The sequence below is a fragment of the Rhinopithecus roxellana genome, chromosome 8 (genome assembly GCF_007565055.1).
Source record: "Rhinopithecus roxellana isolate Shanxi Qingling chromosome 8, ASM756505v1, whole genome shotgun sequence".
Lineage (NCBI taxonomy): Eukaryota > Metazoa > Chordata > Mammalia > Primates > Cercopithecidae > Rhinopithecus > Rhinopithecus roxellana.
Window position 1 is genome coordinate 105,427,382 of NC_044556.1, and position 19,669 is coordinate 105,447,050.

The 19,669-nt window shown below is 41.1% G+C and overlaps 1 protein-coding gene and 1 pseudogene across 2 annotated transcripts in view; both read right to left on the minus strand.

The window, feature by feature from the left end:
- Nucleotides 1-19,669, minus strand: part of RGS7 (regulator of G protein signaling 7) — a 565,601-nt gene that overhangs the window by 215,449 nt on the left and 330,483 nt on the right. The window lies entirely within an intron of this gene.
- On the minus strand, nucleotides 2,633-3,005 carry LOC115899147 (annotated as a pseudogene).

Genomic DNA, 19,669 nt, shown 5'->3' on the forward strand with positions numbered 1-19,669 from the left:
CTTTGTTTCACTGGTTTTTAAATTATTCGAATGTTTTCAATTCCATTGATTTATGCTCGTATCTTTATTATTTCCTTACTCTTGCTTGTTTTGGGTTTATTTTGCTCTTCTATGTTCTAGAGTCTGGAGTTTAGATGATTGATTTGGAAATTTTCATCTTTTCTAATGTATACATTTGTGTTACAAATATTTCTCCCAACCTTGCTTTAGCAGTGTTCCACAAATTGACAAGCTACATTTTATTTTTATTCTGTTTTTTTTTTTTTTTTTTAAATTTTCCAGAGGATTCTTCAATGATTTTAAAGTGTGTTGTTTAATTTTCAAATGTTTGGAGATTTTCCTTTTAGCTTTTGGTTACTGATTTCTAATTTGATTCCATTATAATCAGAGAACATACTTGGTATAATTTCTATTTTTTAAAACTTATTATGATGTGTTTAATGGCCCAAAATATGGTCTCAGTGAATGTTTCACATGAACTTGAGACCATGAAAGGCAAAACAGACCATGCTTTTTGCTGTTAGTTGGAATATCCTGTAATCAGGTCAAGTTGATTGATTGTGTTGTTCAGGTCATCTACATCCTTACTGATTTTTCTCCCTGCTTGATCTATCGATATATCAATTACTGATAGAGGAGTGTTAAAGTCTCAGCTCTAATAATGGAATAGTCTAGTTCTTCTTTAGGTTCTATCCATTTGCCTCAGGCATTTTGAGTCTCTCTTGTTAGATACATACACATTTAAGTTTGCTACGTCTTCTTGGAAAAATGAGCTCCTCATTATTATCTAATGACCCCCTTTATTACTTTGACTTTTCCTTGTGGTGAAGTCTGCTTCATATAAAATTAATATACCTATTCTAGATTTCCTTTAATCAATTTTGAACAACACATCTTTTTTCTATTCTTTTACTTGTTATATTTGATGCAAGTTTCTTGGGGATAGCATGTTGTTGAGCCATGATTTTTATCCACGCTGCTGGCTTCTGTCTTTTAAATAGTATATTTAAAGTAATTACTTATATTTAATGTAATTACCTACATGTGATGGTATATTTAATGTAATAGGGCTTAAGTATGCCACTTTATTTTTGGTGGTTTTTTTTTTCTTATTTCTGCTTTCCAGTGGATTGCATTAATATTTTTTAAAAATCCATTTCAATTTTCTAAGTTTTCTTTTTTTGTTTTTTTACAGTCTTGCTTTGTCACCCAGGCTGGAATGCATCGGCATGAAAATGGTTCACTGCAGCCTCAGCCTCCCGGGCTTAAGTGATCCTCCCAGCTCAGCCTCCTGAGGAGGGAATACAGATACATGCTACTATGCCCGACTAATGTTATTATTATTATTATTATTATTATTATTGTTATTTGTAGAGACAGGGTCTTCTTATGTTGCCCAGGCTGGTCTCAAACTCCTGGGTTCAAGTGATTTCCCTACTTCAGCCTCCCCAAGCGTTAAGTATGATTACAGGTGTGAGCCACCACACCTAGCTCTAAATATTTTTGAATGCATTATTTTGTAGCTCTTTTTAGTTGATAATAAAATTATATTCACACAACTTATTATAGCCTTCTGGTGTAATCACCTTACCAATCTGAGTAAAGTGAAGTCTGGAACCCTATGTCTCTTCCTGTTCCTTTACTCTCTCCAGTTTTTAATATTTTTTAGTTAATTCCTGTATGTATATTTAGAATCACATCAGACGTTGCTACACTTTTTCTTCAACAATCAAAACAATCAGAAACACATTCAGAAGGCTGGGAGCAGTGGTTCACACCTGTAATCTCAGCACTTTGGGAGGCCGAGGTGGGCAGATCATTTGAGGTCAGGAGTTCGAGACCAGCCTGACCAACATGGGGAAACCCCATCTCTACTAAAAATACAAAAATTAGTCAAGAAGGGGGCACATGCCTGTAATCCCAGCTACTCGGGAGGCTGAGGCAGGAGAATCACTTGAATCCAGGAGACAGAGGTTGCAGTGAGTGGAGATCATGCCACTGCACTCCAGCCTGGGCAACAGAGCAAGACTTTGTCTTAGGGGAAAAAAAATTCAGAAAATCAAGAGAAGATAAGTCAATTGTATTTCTTACATGTTTGCTTACCATGTTTTGTTCTATTCTGATATTCCAAGGTTCCTTTTCTTGGTGTTTCCCCTTTATTTAGAAAATTCCTTTTAGTCATTGAGTTCGTCAGCTGGTGACAAATTCTCTTAGTTTTCCTTCATCTGAGAACATTTTGATTTCCCCGTTATGCCTCAGGAAAATATTTGCTGGGCAGAGGATTATGGATTGACAATTCTTTCTTTCAGCAGGAAAGGGAAAATTGTGTGGCACTTTCTTCTGGCATCCATGGTTTCTCATGAGAAGTCTGCTGCGGTTGAATCATTTTTCTCTTCTAGTTAAGATGTCATTTTTCCCTGACTGCTTTCAAGATGTTTGTTTTGTGGTTGTCTGCAGTTTTCAGATGTTTATTAAGTGGCTTGGTATGCATTTCGTTGGGTTTATTTATCCTGTTTGGGCTTCTCTCAGCTTCTTCAACTGAAGGTTTATGTCTTTGCTATGCCTGTGATGTTTTTAAGCCATTATTTCTTCAAGTACTTTTTTTTTTTTTTTTTTTTTTTTTTTTTTAAGTTCAGCTTTCTATTGAACACATGATAAAAGAGGTTTGGTCAAAGAGATGTGAGCCCATGTCATCATCAGACTTCTCAGATTCTTCTTTCTTGGCTTCCACTTTCTTCTCCTCAGCTGGAGCAGCGCAGCAGAGCGGGCAGAAGCCCCTGCTGGTGCAGAGACAGCTGCTGGAGCAGGTCCACCAGCCCCTACATTGCAGAGGAGGCTCCCAATGTTGACGTTGGCCAGGCCTTTGCAAACAAGCCAGGCCAAAAAGGTTCGACATTTACGCCGGCTGCTTTAATGAGGGCATTGATCTTCTCTGTGACGGTCACCTCATCGTCGTGCGGAATGAGGGCCAGGTAGATGCAGGCGAGCTGGGAGGCGGAGGCCATGGCGCGGGCCAGTGTGGGGCTGGCACTACCGGATGCGGATGGACCAAGCACCTTGGTGGCAGCTAGGAAAGGTTCTTCAAGCATTTTTTTAGTCCCCATTATTTTTTTCCTATCCTTTCATAACTCCAGTGACACCAATGTTAGATCTTTTGTTGTAAAACCACAAAAGATCTCCATCCCAGAGGCCGTGTTCCTTTTCATCAGTCTGTTTTCTCTCTGCTGTTCAGATTAGGTAATTTCTGTTGTTCTATCTTCTGTTTCACTGATTTAGTGGTTCCTTCCGTCTTATCGATTTTGTCATTGAGCCCATCCACTAAGTTTTTCTGTCTGTTATTGTCCTTTTCAGTCCTAACGTTTCAATTTTTTAATATCTTCTATTTCTTTGCTGAGAATTTCAATTTATTTCCTGAGGCCTTCTAGTTTTTAATATACTTAAAGCATATTACTATTATTATAAAATAATTTTTATCATAGATCAGTGATGTCCAATCTTTTTTGGCTTCCCTGGCCACCCTGGAAGAAGAATTATACACAAAATATACTAACACTAATGATAGCTGATGAGATTTTTAAGAATCACACAAAAAGTTACGAATTGCTTTTGGGCCACATTCAAAGACATCCTGGGCCGCAAGCTGGACACGTTTGTCATGGATACTTAAAAATCTTTGTAAACTAATCTATTATCTCTGCCATCTCAATCTTGACAACTATTGATATATCTTTTTTTTCCATTTAGTTTGAGGTCTTCCTGGTTCTTGGCATGAGTATTTGCTGTTGTTAATACAGCGTCTCACTCTGTCACCCAGGCTGGAGTGCAGTGGTGTGATCTTGTCTCACTGCAACCTCTACCTCCCAGGCTGAAATGATCCTCGTGTCTCAGCCTGCCAAGTAGCTGGGACTACAAGCATGTGCCACCATGCTCGGCTAATTTTTTTTTTTTTTCAGTAGAGACGGGGTTTTGCCATGTCGGCCAGGTTATTCTCAAACTCTTGGCCTCAAACAATCCACCCACCTCGGCCTCCTAAAGTGCTGGGACTACAGGCGTGAGCCACTGAGCCTGGACTGATGAATATTTTTTAAAATTGAAAGCTGGACATCTTTGTATTTTGTTATGTGATTCTGGATTTAATTTAAACCTCTGTTGTAGTTGGCTTTTGATGAACCCACTCCTCCAGAAGTGGGAAATGCTGTTTCATGACCACCCAGTGAGGGTAGAAATTTGACACTGCAGTGGGGGTGGCCTGGTCACCACTGTTTGATGGCAGAAGTCTTGATGCTCCCTTAGGCTTCTTCTGACACCACTCCAGGCTGGAGAAGTGGGGTGTTATTACTACCAGGTTGCTGTGAGATATCCAATCTCCTCACGTGATCTTTACTGAACTGTGGATGGGGGAAAGGAGGTCTTGTTCCTGACAAGAAGCAGACCAGTGGTGACTAGGGATGGGGTGGGGTGAGGGAAAATGAAGAAAAATGGGTTTCAGAAAGGCACAAGGAAACTTTTGGGGAGAATAAAAATTTCTACTATTTTGGTTCTGGCTATGGTTTTAGGGATATACTCAAGTGTCAAAATGCATCAAAATTTTATACTTCACAGCTATCCAAGTTAGTGTGTATTAATTATGCCTTAATAGGTATAAAACTCAAAACATCTGAAAACAAAGAAAGAAGGAAATATTTTAAGTCTCCTTACTTATGTCTTCAATGTGAATTAGGTTGTGAGATGGAAAGACTTTCTTTTTTTCAGCACTGAATGGTCCAGAACTGTCTTGTTCAATATATTAGCCACCAGCCACATGTAGCTAATTAGTTCCTCATTTATTTCTTTTCTTTTTAAATTTTTATACAGAGTCTCCCTCTGTCACCCAGGCTGGAGTTTAGTGGCATGATCTCAGCTCACTGCAACCCTCTGCCTCTTGAGTTTAAGTGACTCTCATGCTTCCACCTCCCGATTAGCTGGGATTACAGGTGTGCGCCACCACACCCAGCTAATTTTTTTTTTTTTTTTTTAGTAGAAACGTGGTTTCACTATGTTGGCCAGGCTGGTCTCAAACTCCTGACCTCAGGTGATCCACTTGCCTCAGCCTTCCAAAGTGTTGGGTTTACAGGCATGAGCCACTGCGCCTGGCTAGTTCCTCATTTTCACTAGCTACACTTCAACTGCTCATTACCCACATATGGCTAGTGACCACCTTATTGGACACTGCAGACACAGAACTCTTATATCATTAAGAAACTCTCGGACGGCATTGGTTCAGATATTACAATATTATGGGAATAATTATCTGGATATGTGTGTGTGTGTGTGCATGTGTGTTTGTGTTTTCACAGGCTAATTTTCACTTTTTTAAAATGAAATTATGAACGTGAAAGTGAATAGTACAGAATCTAACACAATATAGCCACACAGTAACAAAACAATGTTAGCATCTCTTCCATCGAGTTGGGAGAATCTTTTATTTGAAGTAAGAGTAAGAAGTCAATTGAGAGAATTCCAAAAGGTGCCCCAAAGCAAAAACAAAGGATTAAGGTTAATTGAACTGTACAGTATAAAAAAGGAAACAATTTTAAAAGTAAAATAGTACGGATAAATAGTAAAATACTAAGGCTTTCTAATTAAGATACAACACCTAGCAGCCATAAAACAGATGGCTGATAAATATGAATTCACATAAATTAAAAAATTTCTATACAGAAAAAAAGAAAAGGCACTATAAACAAAATAAAAATAAATAAATGACTGGTGCACCCAGACAACAAAACATCATTCCGTGCTAAAAAGAAATGAACTACCAAGCCATGCAGCGTCATGGCAGAACTTTACGTGCATATTACTAAGTGAAAGAACTCAGTCTGAAAAGGCCGCACACTGTACAACTCCAACAGTGCAACTTTCTGGAAAAGGCAAAACTATGGAGACAGTAAAAAGATCACCGGTTGCCAGGGGTGGAAGAGATGAACAGGTAGAGCACAGAGGATTGTTAGGGTACTGAAAAACCTCTATATGATATTCCAGGAGTGGATTCTTGTCATTATAACCCATAGAATGCAACCAACAATAAGCCCTAATGTATACTATGGACCCTGTGTGATGATGATGTGTCGGTGTAGGCTCACTGAACTGTAACAAATGTACTACTCTGGTTGGGAGGTGTTGCTAATGGAAGAGACCGAGGTATGTGGCAGGAAGAGGTATACAGGAAATCTCTACCTTTCTTTCATTTTCCTCTGAACCTAAAACTGCTCTGAAAAGCATAGTCTTAAAAAAAATAGGCCGGGCGGGGTGGCTCATGCCTGTAATTCCAGCACTTTGGGAGGCCAGGCGGGTGGATCACCTGAGGTCAGGAGTTCGAGGCCAGCCTGACCAAGATGGTGAAACCCCATCTCTACTAAAAATGCAAAAAAAATTAGCTGAGCTTGGTGGTGCATGTCTATAATCCCAGCTACTTGGGAGGCTGAGGCACAGGAATCGCTTGAACCTGGGAGGCAGAGGTTGCACTGAGCCGAAATCAAGCCATTGCACTCTACCCTGGGCAACAACAGTGAAACTCCATCTCAAAAAAAAAAAAAAAAAAAAAAAAAAAGAAAAAGGTACCACACTGTGAAGACATTTTTGCAATCAACTGCAAACGGAAAGCATATTCTTTCATCTTGTCTCCCCAGTACTCATCATTTTGCTGTTACATTTTATATTTATTGACATTAGATTTTATGTATATTTGTTTTAATTGCCCACTTAGACACAGTTCATGAAAGCAGTGATTTCATTTGTCTTGCTTATGGCTGTATCTTCAGTGCCTAAAGTAGTGCTTGGCATATGATATTCAATAAACCATTCAATAAATGGTTGGTGAATGAATGGATGAACACAAAGGAAAAACTTTGAGAAACTGACAAGAAGACCAGCAAAGCAGGCAGAAATGTAAACAGGATGTTCATGTTAAAGTTAAATACAAATGATTCATATTAAATGATGAATAGGGCCGGGCACGGTGGCTCAAGCCTGTAATCCCAGCACTTTGGGAGGCCGAGACGGGCAGATCACGAGGTCAGGAGATCGAGACCATCCTGGCTAACACGGTGAAACCCCGTCTCTACTAAAAAAAAAAAAAAAAAAAAAAAAACTAGCCGGGCGAGGTGGCGGGAGCCTGTAGTCCCAGCTACTCGGGAGGCTGAGGCAGAAGAACGGCGTGAACCCGGGAGGCGGAGCTTGCAGTGAGCTGAGATCTGGCCACTGCACTCCAGCCTGGGCAACAGAGCGAGACTCCGTCTCGAAAAAATAAATAAATAAATGATGAATAATCTCATTCATACTTCAATAAATTCTAATTAAAACATATGAATACAAGTTTTCACTCAATACATTGATAACATGAAAACAAAAATTTTGTAACATACCACTTTGAAGAAGAGATAGGGAACAAGAGCTTTCATACAGTTGTTAGTTTCTTTGCAGGATAATTTTATAATATTTATAAATTTATGGTTATCACTTACATTATAACTGAGCCCATGCACTATTTAAAAAATTTGCCCTATTGGTATACTCATAAATACATGTGCACAAAGATATATACTCACACACATACACAAAGACACTTATTCTGTCATTGCTTATAATGACAACAAAAAAAAGTGCTGTGCCAATACAATGGATATCATGATATTCTGTTGATGTGAGCACTTCCCTAAGTGCCAACCTTATTATTAGAAGAGGACTTAGATGGAAGGATAATGGAATTCCATAAAGTGTTTTATCTTAACCAGGGATTTTGAGTTTGCATCAAAACCTAATTACTGCAAAAAGCATCATGACCCATTTCCAGACCCTCAGGAAGGGGCTCTGCCACTCCTGTATCTGCCTCCAGCAAAGTACTGCTGGGATCCACTCACCTGATTATTTATTTATTTATTTATTTTGAGATGGAGTCTCGCTCTGCCACCAGGCTGAGTGCAGTGGTACAATCTCAGCTCACTGCAACCTCCGCCTCCTGGGTTCAGGTCTCCTGCCTCAGTCTCCCAAGTAGCTGGAATTACAGGCATGTGCCACCACGCCCAGCTAATTTTGTATTTTTAGTAGAGACAAGGTTTCATCATGTTGGTCAGGCTGGTCTCAGCTTCCCAAAGTGCTAGGATTACAGGCGTGAGCCACCGTGCCTGGCCACTCCCCTGATTATTAAACCAGATTCATTTGGTTTAATAATCTGCTGGGCACTGCGAGGGAATAACAACAGAAGCATCATTTCTACCCAGAAGGATTTCACCGCCTACTAAGGCAAGCTGTATATAGAGGAGAAAGTTAAACCATTCTGACTCCTGCCTTTAATCCAAGACAAGGGCATGAAATCCTGAAGAATTTACATAACGCTTATATCTCCATTATAAACTTGCAGTTGCCATCCCCAGCCTCTCTTACTGCTGCTTAGTCATTCCTTTTCCACCAATTTGTTCTCTCCTTTTGTTCATTCCACAGTAATGAGTATACATTGAGTAATAATGGGGGTACTGCACTGTGGAGAGACATGGTAAAAAGAATGGAGGGGTCACCCCTAAGAAACCTATTTGAACAGTATCTGAAGCAATGAAACAGATAAATAGAGCATATAGGCATGAAGGAAAAGTTTCTCCTTTGCCCTCTGAAGGTTCATTGAAACTCATTGACAAGAGGTAGATTAATAGGAGAAAAAGCATACAAACTTAATGTGTATATGGAAGCCTTCAGGATGAAGACCTAAAGATATAGGGAAAATTGTCCATTTTTATGCTTCAATTCAACAAAGTCTAGAATATGACTGGACATAAAGGGTATGATCTAATGCTACTAGACTGAGTGAGGAAGCCCGACAATGCCTGTCCCTCTAGATTCTTCTTGGCCTCTCTAGCATCATTCCTTCTTTCTGGGTATGGGGCCGGACTCTCTCTGGACTGGGGGTCTTATGACCTACAGTCCAACAAGGTAGGTCAGATAATTCCTTTATGACTAGTTTTATGGCTGACTTTGAGGAGAAGGGGTTCTGATTTCCATGACCTGCCTTGGGGCAGAGGGATTCTAGTCTCTGGGGAGAATGGAACAGGTCAGGAGAAGGTCAGAGAAAAAGTTTCCTTCTGAGGCTGCTTCAGGGTATTGCATTCTTAGTTCCACCAATTTCAATGTGATAAGTGCTAGGGCAGACTTAAGAACAGCCCCCTCCAGCTCACATACATGAGGTGCCCAACACAGACTGAGAGAGAAAGAAAGAGAGGAAACACTCAGGAACTTGAGTTCATGTTCAGCTTCCTCCCCCATTCTTTACGGTGACTGTTCCAATCTTTCACCATGGTTCAAATTTCTCAATCATTTCTATGAAGTTGCTCAAAACAAAAGCAATATACAGAAGTTTAATTTCACTAAAATTTATAGACCTATTCCTATTTGACATAAGGATAATTTATATATACAGTTTTGCACAGATTATACGCACAGAATTTTAGTCTAACACTTGCAAAGTTCTGACAAATGTATGCACCACCTCAATTAAGATATAAAACATTTTCATTGTGGTAATAATTTAAATGCCTTCCTGATCTGTTTGCACCAAGATTACCCCATGCCCTGACAGAAAAAACTAGGATTCTGATTTCTATCACCATGTTTTAGTTTTGCCTTAATCTAATGAAATCTCACAGTATGCACTTGCTAGCAACTGGCTTCTTTTTATTTATTTATTTATTTATTTTGAGATGGAGTCTCGCATTGTCACTGAGGCTGGAATGCACTGGCGTGATCTTGGCTCACCACAACTCTGCCTTCCAGGTTCAAGCGATTCTCCTGCCTCAGCCTCCCAAGTAGCTGGGATTACAGGTGTCTATCACCACGCCCAGCTAATTTTTTGTATTTTTAGTAGAGATGGGGTTTCACTGTGTTGGCCAGGCTGGTCTCAAACTCCTGACCTTGTGATCCACCCACCTCGGCCTCCCAAAGTGCGGAGATTACAGACATGAGCCACCACTCCCAGCCGCGTCTGGCTTCTTTTGCTCAGCATACTACTTTTGATAGTCGTCCATGTCATTACCTGTATTCATGTTCCAAGTGGCTGAGTCACTTCCACTGTATGAATCTACTACAATTTGTATATATAGACCTTCAAATTTTTTCCAGTTTATGGCTATTATAAAAAAATGCTATGAACATTCTTGCACAGACCTTACTATAGCCATATATTTTCATTTATTTTGGCAAATCCCTTCCCTCTGTCTTTGGTAGCCATGGAACATAGTATTCTGAGTCTTAAAAGTTAGAAGGTTTGGATAAAAAAAAAACCCAGTGGTAAAACTAGATCAATCATTCTCAATCTGATTTTTAAGTGGCCTCAATTATAATCTTCCCTTGTCTGTCACTTCAATTAGAAAATGAAGGTTAGCAAATAATAACACCATCAATACGTACAAATTTATCTGTCTTGATAGCTCCTTTCTCCTGTTTTCTGTCGGACTTTGAGGAAAAGGTTTCTGTTTTCCTGTCCAAGGCAAATCCCTCTTCACCTTACTTTCTACCATCTCCTCAGGAGCTTTACTGCACTTTGCCCTCAAATCTTTTTCATATTTAAAAAAAGTCTATATCAAGCTCCCTAGATAAGAACATGGCACACACGATCTGGTAAACAAGAAATATATAAATAATCCTACAAACAGTTACATAAAGTGCAAAGTTCTGTAATGGAAAACTAGAGGGAACAATGAGAGATTAAAACAGCAGATCCTGATTTAGTCTGGAAGCTCAAGAGACTTCTCTGAACACTTGGATAGAAAGCGTTGAAACTACAGATGAAAGAGAATTATAAATAAGGAAAGTGCTTCATGAGACAGGACAGAATTAGAATCAGAGTATAGCTGATGCTTGAACAACACAGGTTTGAACTACACGGGTTCCCTCATATGTGGATTTTCTTCCACCTCTACCATGAAAGACAGCAAGACCAACGCCTCCTCTTTGTCCTCCTCCTCAGCCTACTCAACCCGAAAATAATAATGAAGACCTTTATGACGATCCACTCCTACTTAATGCATGGGAAATGCACTTTCTCTTTCTTATGTTTTTTTGTTTTGTTTTGTTTTGTTTTTTTTTGAGACGGAGTCTTGCTCTGTTGTTCAGACTGGAGTGCAGTGGTATAATCTTGGCTCACTGCAACCCACGTTTGCTGGGATCAAGCAATTCTCCTGTCTCAGCCTCCTGAGTAGTTTGGACTACAGGCACACGCCACCATGCCCAGCTATTTTTTGTATTTTTAGTAGAGACAGGGTTTCATCATGTTAGCCAGGCTGGTCTCAAACTCCTGACCTCCAGTGATCCGCCCATCTCAGCCTCTCAAAGTGCTGGGATTACAGGTGTGAGCCACTGCACCCAGCCTTCTTTCTTTCGATTTTCTTAACACTATTTTCTTTTCTCTCGCTTACTTTATTATTAGAACACGTTATTGTGAGAACACAGTGGTCCTTCATTACCACCTCAAGAATGTTGAATGCTCTCTTATTCTTGGATATATAATAATAGGGCATAATATATGTAATATACCAAATATATGTTCATCAACTATTTATGTTACTAGTGACGCTTTTGGTTAACAATAGGTCATCAGTAGTTAACTTTTTGGGGAAGTTGAAAGTTACAGATGGGTTTTTGACTACAAGGGGGTTGGTGCCCCTAAACTCCACGTTGTTCAGGAGTCAACGGTGTAAGGAATTTGATTTAGGCAGAAACAGAGTCAAAGCCCTTTTTCTGAGATAGAAAGAAAGAATTTGACTAGCAAGTGACATCAGTTTAAAAGTGTGGTATGAGTATGTGTCTATTCCTTATTTTTCCTATGAACCAGGAGGTCTGACAATCTTTTGAGGCAGCTGAGGATGCCACTTGAAATTTGAAGGAAGTAGTGAGAAGTTAGAAGTGCTACTATAAGAAATGAGAGAGACCGCTGGCAAGGAATTAGTAAAAGGTTTGCTGAGAGGTCCTGAGGGCCCGGGTGAGGGTGGAAAGCACCTGTGATTAAGGCTCTGCAGCTGGTACCTGCAACACCCAACTGTGTGGGCACATGCTCACAGGGGCAGCAGGTGGTTTTAAAGTGTGTCTGGCAAAGGCCCTGGAGGCTGTTCAGTGGGAGGGGGAAGTAAGAAAACTGTTAAAAGAATGAGGACATTTAAAAGTCTTGAAGTGGAAATAATGTTAGGCAAATTCTGCCTTTTCTGCCTCTACATCTCAAATATACAAAGACGTGACCTGTTTGCAAAGATCCGTCCCGGCTTTATATGGCAACAAAAGACAAACAAACAAAACCAAAAACAATAACAACAGAAACTGTCCTTCAAAAAAGACCAAGTAAGGCCAAAAATCTAAAAAAAATTTCTAAAAAGAGACTGAGCCGGTAAAAGAGTTTCTATGTATAGCAAAGATTCAGCAACTGAGATAAAACTCTATTTTCTCTCCTCTTTAAAAAAAAAAAATGGAGATGCCAGAACATTACCTAGACATGAACTTCTCACATTTCAATGCGCATATAAATGACATTGTTAAAATCTTGTTCAGATGCAGATTCTGATTCAGTAAACCTGGGTTGGGAGCCTGAGATTCTGCTTTTTAACGTTGGGTAACGTTGCTGCTGCTGGAAGGATTTAGATCACCCGAGGAGTGTAAATCAACTCTGGGTGACTCAGTGGGGCTTCTGTGTTTGAGAATTATAAAAATAAATAATTCAAAATCAAAGCTGTTGAAACTGTAAATTTTTTTCAGCCTTAATGGAATGTGGCCACGTGCAGTGGCTCACATCTGTAAACCCAGCACTTTGGGGGGCTGAGGTGGGCCAATCACTTGAGGCCAGGAGGTAGAGACTTGCTTGGTCAACATGGTGAAACCCCGTCTCTACTAAAAATACAAAAATTAGCTGGGCATGGTCGCATATGCTTGTAATCCCACCTACTCAGTAGGCTGAGGCAGGAGAATTGCTTGAACTTGAGAGGCAGAGGTTACAGTGAGCCGAGATTGTACCATTGCACTCCAGCCTGGGCAACAGAGCAAGACTCTGTCCCCAAAAAAATATGATTATGGGACCTGAGTCATATGACAGACAGCTGTAACCTAGGCAGTTGTAACCTTTATTTCTCTGATTATAGACTAGCCTTTTCTTTGCTTACATTGTTTTGTAAAATGTAGTAAAGGATTAAAGGGCACCAAAGACGACCCCTTGCCTCTTCACTGTTGATCTTCATTCTAGATTAACTTCCCTTTGGCCAGGCACGGTGGCTCACGCCTGTAATCCCAGCACTTTGGGAGGCCGAGACGGGCGGAAAAAAAAACAACTTCCCTTTTACTTCTTTTTCTTTTTCTTTTTTTTTGAGGCGGAGTCTCACTCTATCGCCCAGGCTGGAGTCCAGTGGCGCGATCTCGGTTCACTGCAAGCTCCGCCTCCCAGGTTCACGCCTGCCTCAGCCTCCCGAGTAGCTGGGACTACAGGTGCCTGCCACCACGCCCGGCTAATTATTTTGTATTTTTAGTAGAGACGGGGTTTCACCGTGTTAGCCAGGATGGTCTCGATCTCCTGACCTCGTGATCCGCCCGCCTTTTACTTCTTTTACACAAAGACCTCATGTCTATTACACAGTCTGGAACATTAAATATACTATTCTAAATTGGAAAAGGGAAGTAAAACAAGCTGTAACTAATCAAATTGCTGTAACTCATAAACGAGTCTTGTATGGAAGATATTATAATCCTGTTAAATTTCTTTGCTTCTGCCTGTATAAGCAACACCTTAACTTTTTGGCTTGGGAGCACTGACCCCATTCCTTCGGAATCTGGGTTACCTAGATGACCATTCTCAGCTTTGCACATGAATAAACACTTTTAACCTGGATTCTGACTCTTTCATTTATTTCAGGTTGACAGAATGTAGGAAGAGAACCTGGCAGATCTCAGATAAACAGGAAAAGGAAGATAGAAGGTGCTTTGAGTCTCTGTGGTGAAGGAGTCTATAGTGATCTGAATTATGAAACTGCCCCATAGCCTTGGAGGTTAGAGCTCCAATAGCAGGTGCCATTCAGATTTTCCTAGGCATTAGTGAGTTAAAAACTGGTGGCATCAACTGGCACCCTGGAGATAAACTGACATACGACTGTAAACCCAGAAATTGGAAGTGAACACTGTTATACTTGAATGGGCATATTAGAAGGCATACTGCAAATTGTTGGAAGGAGACTCAACAATGAAGGACAAACTAGAAAGCAGAAGAAATGGGTCAGATGAAAGTTCAATAACAAAGCATTAAGTCAAGATGGTATTTGGGGTAGTATCTAGAAAGACGACTTAAAAAACGTGGATGAAGCTGGAAACCATCATTCTCAGCAAACTGTCGCAAGGACAGAAAACCAAACACCGCATGTTTTCACTCATAGGTGGGAGTTGAACAATGAGAACACACAGACACAGGGAGGGGAACATCACTATACCAGGGCCTGTCAGTGGGTGTAGGGCTGGGGGAGGGATAGCATTAGGAGAAACACCTAATGTAAATGACGAGTTGATGGGTGCAGCAAACCAACATGGCACATGTATGCCTATGTAACAAACCTGCATGTTGTGCACATGCACCCTGGAACTTAAAGTATAATTTAAAAAAAAAAAGAAAGAAAGAAACATGGTACGACTTTCTGGGCTTGTGTATCTGAAGGAAACGGCTCTGAAGTGATGGGCGTGCTGGTGCTGTGCATGAACACCTGATCGTGGCACCAGTCCACAGTCTGGATGCTTGTGGTAGAACCAAAGAATTAGAATTTCTCTATGGATTGACATTTCCAATATAATACACATGGATTTAAACAGTTAAGGCAAAAGCATTTAGCAACATATGCTTTCATGTCGCTAACCTAAATACACCAGGAGAAAGTCCCAAGTGGATCAGGAACTCCGCTCTGCGATGATCTCTCCCCGACACATTCAGCCCACAGAAAGGAATGGCTGATCATTTGTAACATGCCAAAGATGAAACTATATTTCAGGATACTTTATTTTGCTCTCCTCCTTAGAGGCCAAGAGAGAAATTAAATTAAAGTCCATAGATCAAAAGCATAACTTCTCAGCCAAAAAAAAAAAAAAAAAAAAAAAGTGCAGCTACACATTACTTAACATTCAGAAGACCAGGCCCTTTGTGGTGCTGTGACTTTCAACTTAATGTCTTCTCAGCCCATGCACTAATTTCCTGCTGATCCAATCGACGGGTCTCATTTGGGAATCACAGCACCTACAGTGTCAACAGGGAGAATGTGCAGATGTCTCTGGCGGAAGAAGTGATAAGCTCCTTCGAAGGCTTGATCCTCTCATCAGAAAGGCTGTCACCATTTTTCTTCCCACATGGGTTTTCCCCTCTGTCAATATGGCCCTGTGCCTGGTAAATGTGCACAATGAGATGGTTTTCATAGATCACGTGCAACCAACACACAGATTTTTCTGGACCTCTAACCAAGACTCTATGTGTTTTATTTTAACTAAACTGAATACGTAACTCTAGTGAAATAAAAAGAAAGTTTCTCTCAAGCAGAGAAAAGCCTTTAAAAGATGGCTGCAGGGGTGTGTTTCCCTAGAGAGCTAATCTGTCTGGGTGAGGATAAGACATAAAATGATTTTGGTTTTTACATGTTTAAAAAAGTTCATGTGCTTGCAATATCCAACAAAATGTACCGTTGACGGCTTCAAATGGACAGTGCCTATTCTTCCACTGGGGCTTGGGGATTGAAAGTCAGAAGGACCCACGTGCCCCTTCCTTCCTGGCAGCAGGGGAGGAAACGGCCTCCTGGAATGGCAGGCATTAAAGTAGAGCAGCCTCAGGAAAGAGGCCATGGATGCTGGCCATGCTTGCTGGAGGAGATGGAAGAGATCCAGAAGGTTCCTGTGGCCCCTTGAGTGTTAGAAATGAGAACCAAGTAAAAAGTAAAAATTGTCTGCTGGGGACTCTCCCCAGTGTGGATTGAGGGACCTTTAGATGATGCTGTCAAAGGCATTCGAACCATAGCGACTCCATCTTGAGTAAGGGCTAGGAAAAAATGAGGCTGGGACTTGTTGGGCTGTGTTCTCACAAAGTTAGGTATTCCTAGCCTCTAGGTGCTTACTGTTAAGAAAACAGATTGATAACATTTACTAAACAGACCCAGACTTAGGGGTGTCCTGATATCCCCATACCGTGAGAACAGAAGCATTCCTAATTTTGCTTTAAAGATAATAATATCAATTCTTGCAAAACATAGTAATGAAGAAAATTAATCCTATATCACGAACACATGGAGCAGAATACATGATCTATATATATATTGTCAGGCCTCTGAGCCCAAGCCAAGCCATCACATTCCCTGTGACATGCACGTATAGGACCAGATGGCCTGAAGTAACTGAAGAATCACAAAAGAAGTGCAAATGCCCTGCCTCGCCTTACCCGATGACATTCCACCACAAAAGAAGTGAAAATGGCCAGTCCTTGCCTTAAGCGATGATATTATCTTGTGAAATTCCTTTTCCTGGCTCATCCTGGCTCAAAAAGCTCCTCCACTGAGCACCTTGTGATCCCCACTCCTGCCCGCCAGAGAACAACCCCCCTTTGACTGTAATTTTCCTTTACCTACCCAAATCCTATAAAACGGCCCCACCCTTATCTCCTTCTCTGACTCTCTTTTTGGACTCAGCCCGCCTGCTCCCAGATGATTAAAAAGCTTTATTGCTCACACAAAGCCTGTTTGGTGGTCTCTTCACATGGACGCGCATGACATATATATGTGTGTGTATATATATATGTGTGTGTGTATGCGTTCCTCCCCTTACTTTTGAGAACGCCCTACTCTGTCTATGGAGTAGCTGTTCTGTCTTAATAAAGCTGTTCTTTTTTTTTTTTTTTTTTTTTTTGGAGACGAAGTCTCCATCTGTGGCCCAGGCTGGAGTGCAGTGGCCGGATCTCAGCTCACTGCAAGCTCCGCCTCCCGGGTTTACGCCATTCTCCTGCCTCAGCCTCCTGAGTAGCTGGGACTACAGGCGCCCGCCACCTCGCCCGGCTAGTTTTTTTTGTGTATTTTTTAGTAGAGACGGGGTTTTACCGTGTTAGCCAGGATGGTCTTGATCTCCTGACCTCGTGATCCGCCCGTCTCGGCCTCCCAAAGTGCTGGGATTACAGGCTTGAGCCACCGCGCCCAGCCGCTGTTCTTTCTTAGTAAACTTGCTTTTGCTTTGCACTGTGGTCTTGCCCTGAATTCTTTCTTGTGTGAGATCCAAGAACTCTTTCCTGGGGTCTGGATTGGGGCCCCTTTCCGGTAGCATCTGTAGCCAGTTGTAGAGAACAGTGGTAATGGGGTGGTGTGCAGGAAGGGAGACCTTACATTGACTATACCCAGAGAACAGACCGTGAGCTATATCAATGCGGGAATATTGAAGAGTGAATGCAAATAGGGCAGAGGGAAACATGCAGATACACACTAGGACATGGTATCTCAGTGAAGATCGCTGAGACCAGAGGATGAAATGGGGACCAGAAGCCAGGGAAAGGTCCAAGGTCCCTCATGCAAAGACATGAGGGCACACAACCACCTCCTTCACACCAGAGAGCTGTGCAAGAAAGGAAGGCAGAGGGAAAGTGGATCTGGGAAGACACTTTCCCCAGATGACAGTAAGTCACCAGACAGTGGCAGAGTAGCCAGAAAGTGTTCAGTTATACATAATAGGCAAAATTAAGCCACATTTCCAAAATCTCTCATTATCCCTCTTTCTGACCCTCCATGAGTCAATAACATAGGGCTCATGAGGACGCTCAGGTCAGTTATACAGTGAAGGGGACCAAAAATATGTCACCCAAATATACCTCCTTGGCCTGTTTCGAGATGGCTATTCCGAAAGGCTGCAGACAGGAATAGTCTTGCAAAGTTGCCTTTTGTGCTGGAGATTTGCATCTGTAGAGAAGACCTACATTGGTGAAATAAACACCCAGGCTCTCTCTGAGTCCCCCTTAACCAGCTCTAGGAAAGATCGACTCACAGTAAAAGGAGACTAAAAGTCTGGGACTTTTAAAGGTCTAGCAGAGGAACTTTGACCACTGGCTACCATCTGTTCTTTCTAATGGCTGGGCTGCTACCTGTGAGGTTTCATCTGAATAACAAGATAGCCTTTGCTTGCAATGCAGTCTTCTCTCACTCTTATGTAACCTGTGATGCCACCTCCTTCCAGAAGCCCTAAGCCCCTACTCTTTCTGTAACCTCAGGCTGATATAAAAATATCAGTCATCTGACCCCTCCAGTTCTTGTTTTTTGTTTTTTTTTTGAGACAGAGTCCCACTCTGTTGCCCAGGTTGGAGTGCAGTGGCGTGATCTTGGCTCACTATAACCTCCGCCTCCTGGGTTCAAGCGATTCTTGTCCCTCAGCCTCCCCAGTAGCTAGGATTACAGGTGTGTGCCACCATGCTCAACTAATATTCGTATTTTTAGTAGAGTTGGGGTTTCACCGTGTTGGCCAGGCTGGTCTTGAACTCCAGACCTCAAGTGATCTGCCCATCTCAGCCTCCCAAAATGCTAGGATTACAGGCATGAGCCACCGCACCTGGCCCTGACCCCTGCTTTGAGTCTCACACTTTGTGTATGGCTCCTTTGTCCATATGAATGTTAATACATTTGAATACCTTTTTCTTCCTGTGACTGTGTCTTTTCTTCCAAAGGTGTCCCAGCTAAGAACTTACGAGGGTTAAGAAAATAAATTATATATTTTTTTCTCCCCTTCAACGGAAATAAAAAGATGTACCCTCTGCTAGTTTTTGTGGTGTTGCTGCGGTCAATTTTAAGCAAGCTGCCCTAGGGATCTGAAAGGGCCCCTCCTCCATTTCATAGCTCAGAAAGCTTGACTGTTGCCTTCTCTCTGCTGGTGAGAAAATCAGCTCAGCAAATATGTCTCTTCCCACTCAGGCAAAGCAAAAGGAAATGACCCTTGTCAATGAATTTAAAAAGTTGTTACCTAAAAGGGGAACAATGAGGACATTACCTATCTCCGTTTTCTTAGTGTTAGGCTACATAATTAAAATGACTCCACCATATCATGTTAGTAAAAGACATAATGACAGGAGGGGACAAAGCAAGGTAATGTCGCTCCCAAGAGTCAGCATATTAACAGGGCCTTTCAGTTTGATAATGTAATTAACCTTCTTAAATCCTACTCTCAGTAAAATTCCAAGGAGCAGAAGCTACAAGAATAATGTCCTTTTCAAGTAACCTTAGTAGCCATCAGGGCATTCACTTGAGAAATGGTGGTGATGGTCAATTCCTGATAAAAGACTTTAAAACACTGTTTCTAAAAAGGTCTGAGCTGTCAAATATCAGATTGACATGACCAAGCCTATGTTTTCATCTTCTTCTCTTGATGAAAATAATTTCTCTTTTCTTTCACAACCTTTCATTTTCTACATTTTATTGAATTTGCAGTCTTGAAATGCAAGGACTAGAGAGTACCACAGTCGAGTCTATAAAATCCAAATCATTTCCTTCATTGGATGCTTTATGTCTACAACCAGCCTTCAATACGTAAAACATGAGTCTGTCCAACAACCAGGTAGCATTAGTTAGTATCTGTATGTATTTACAATATTATTCCTTTTATAAAATATTATTTAAAGGTCAAATTTTAA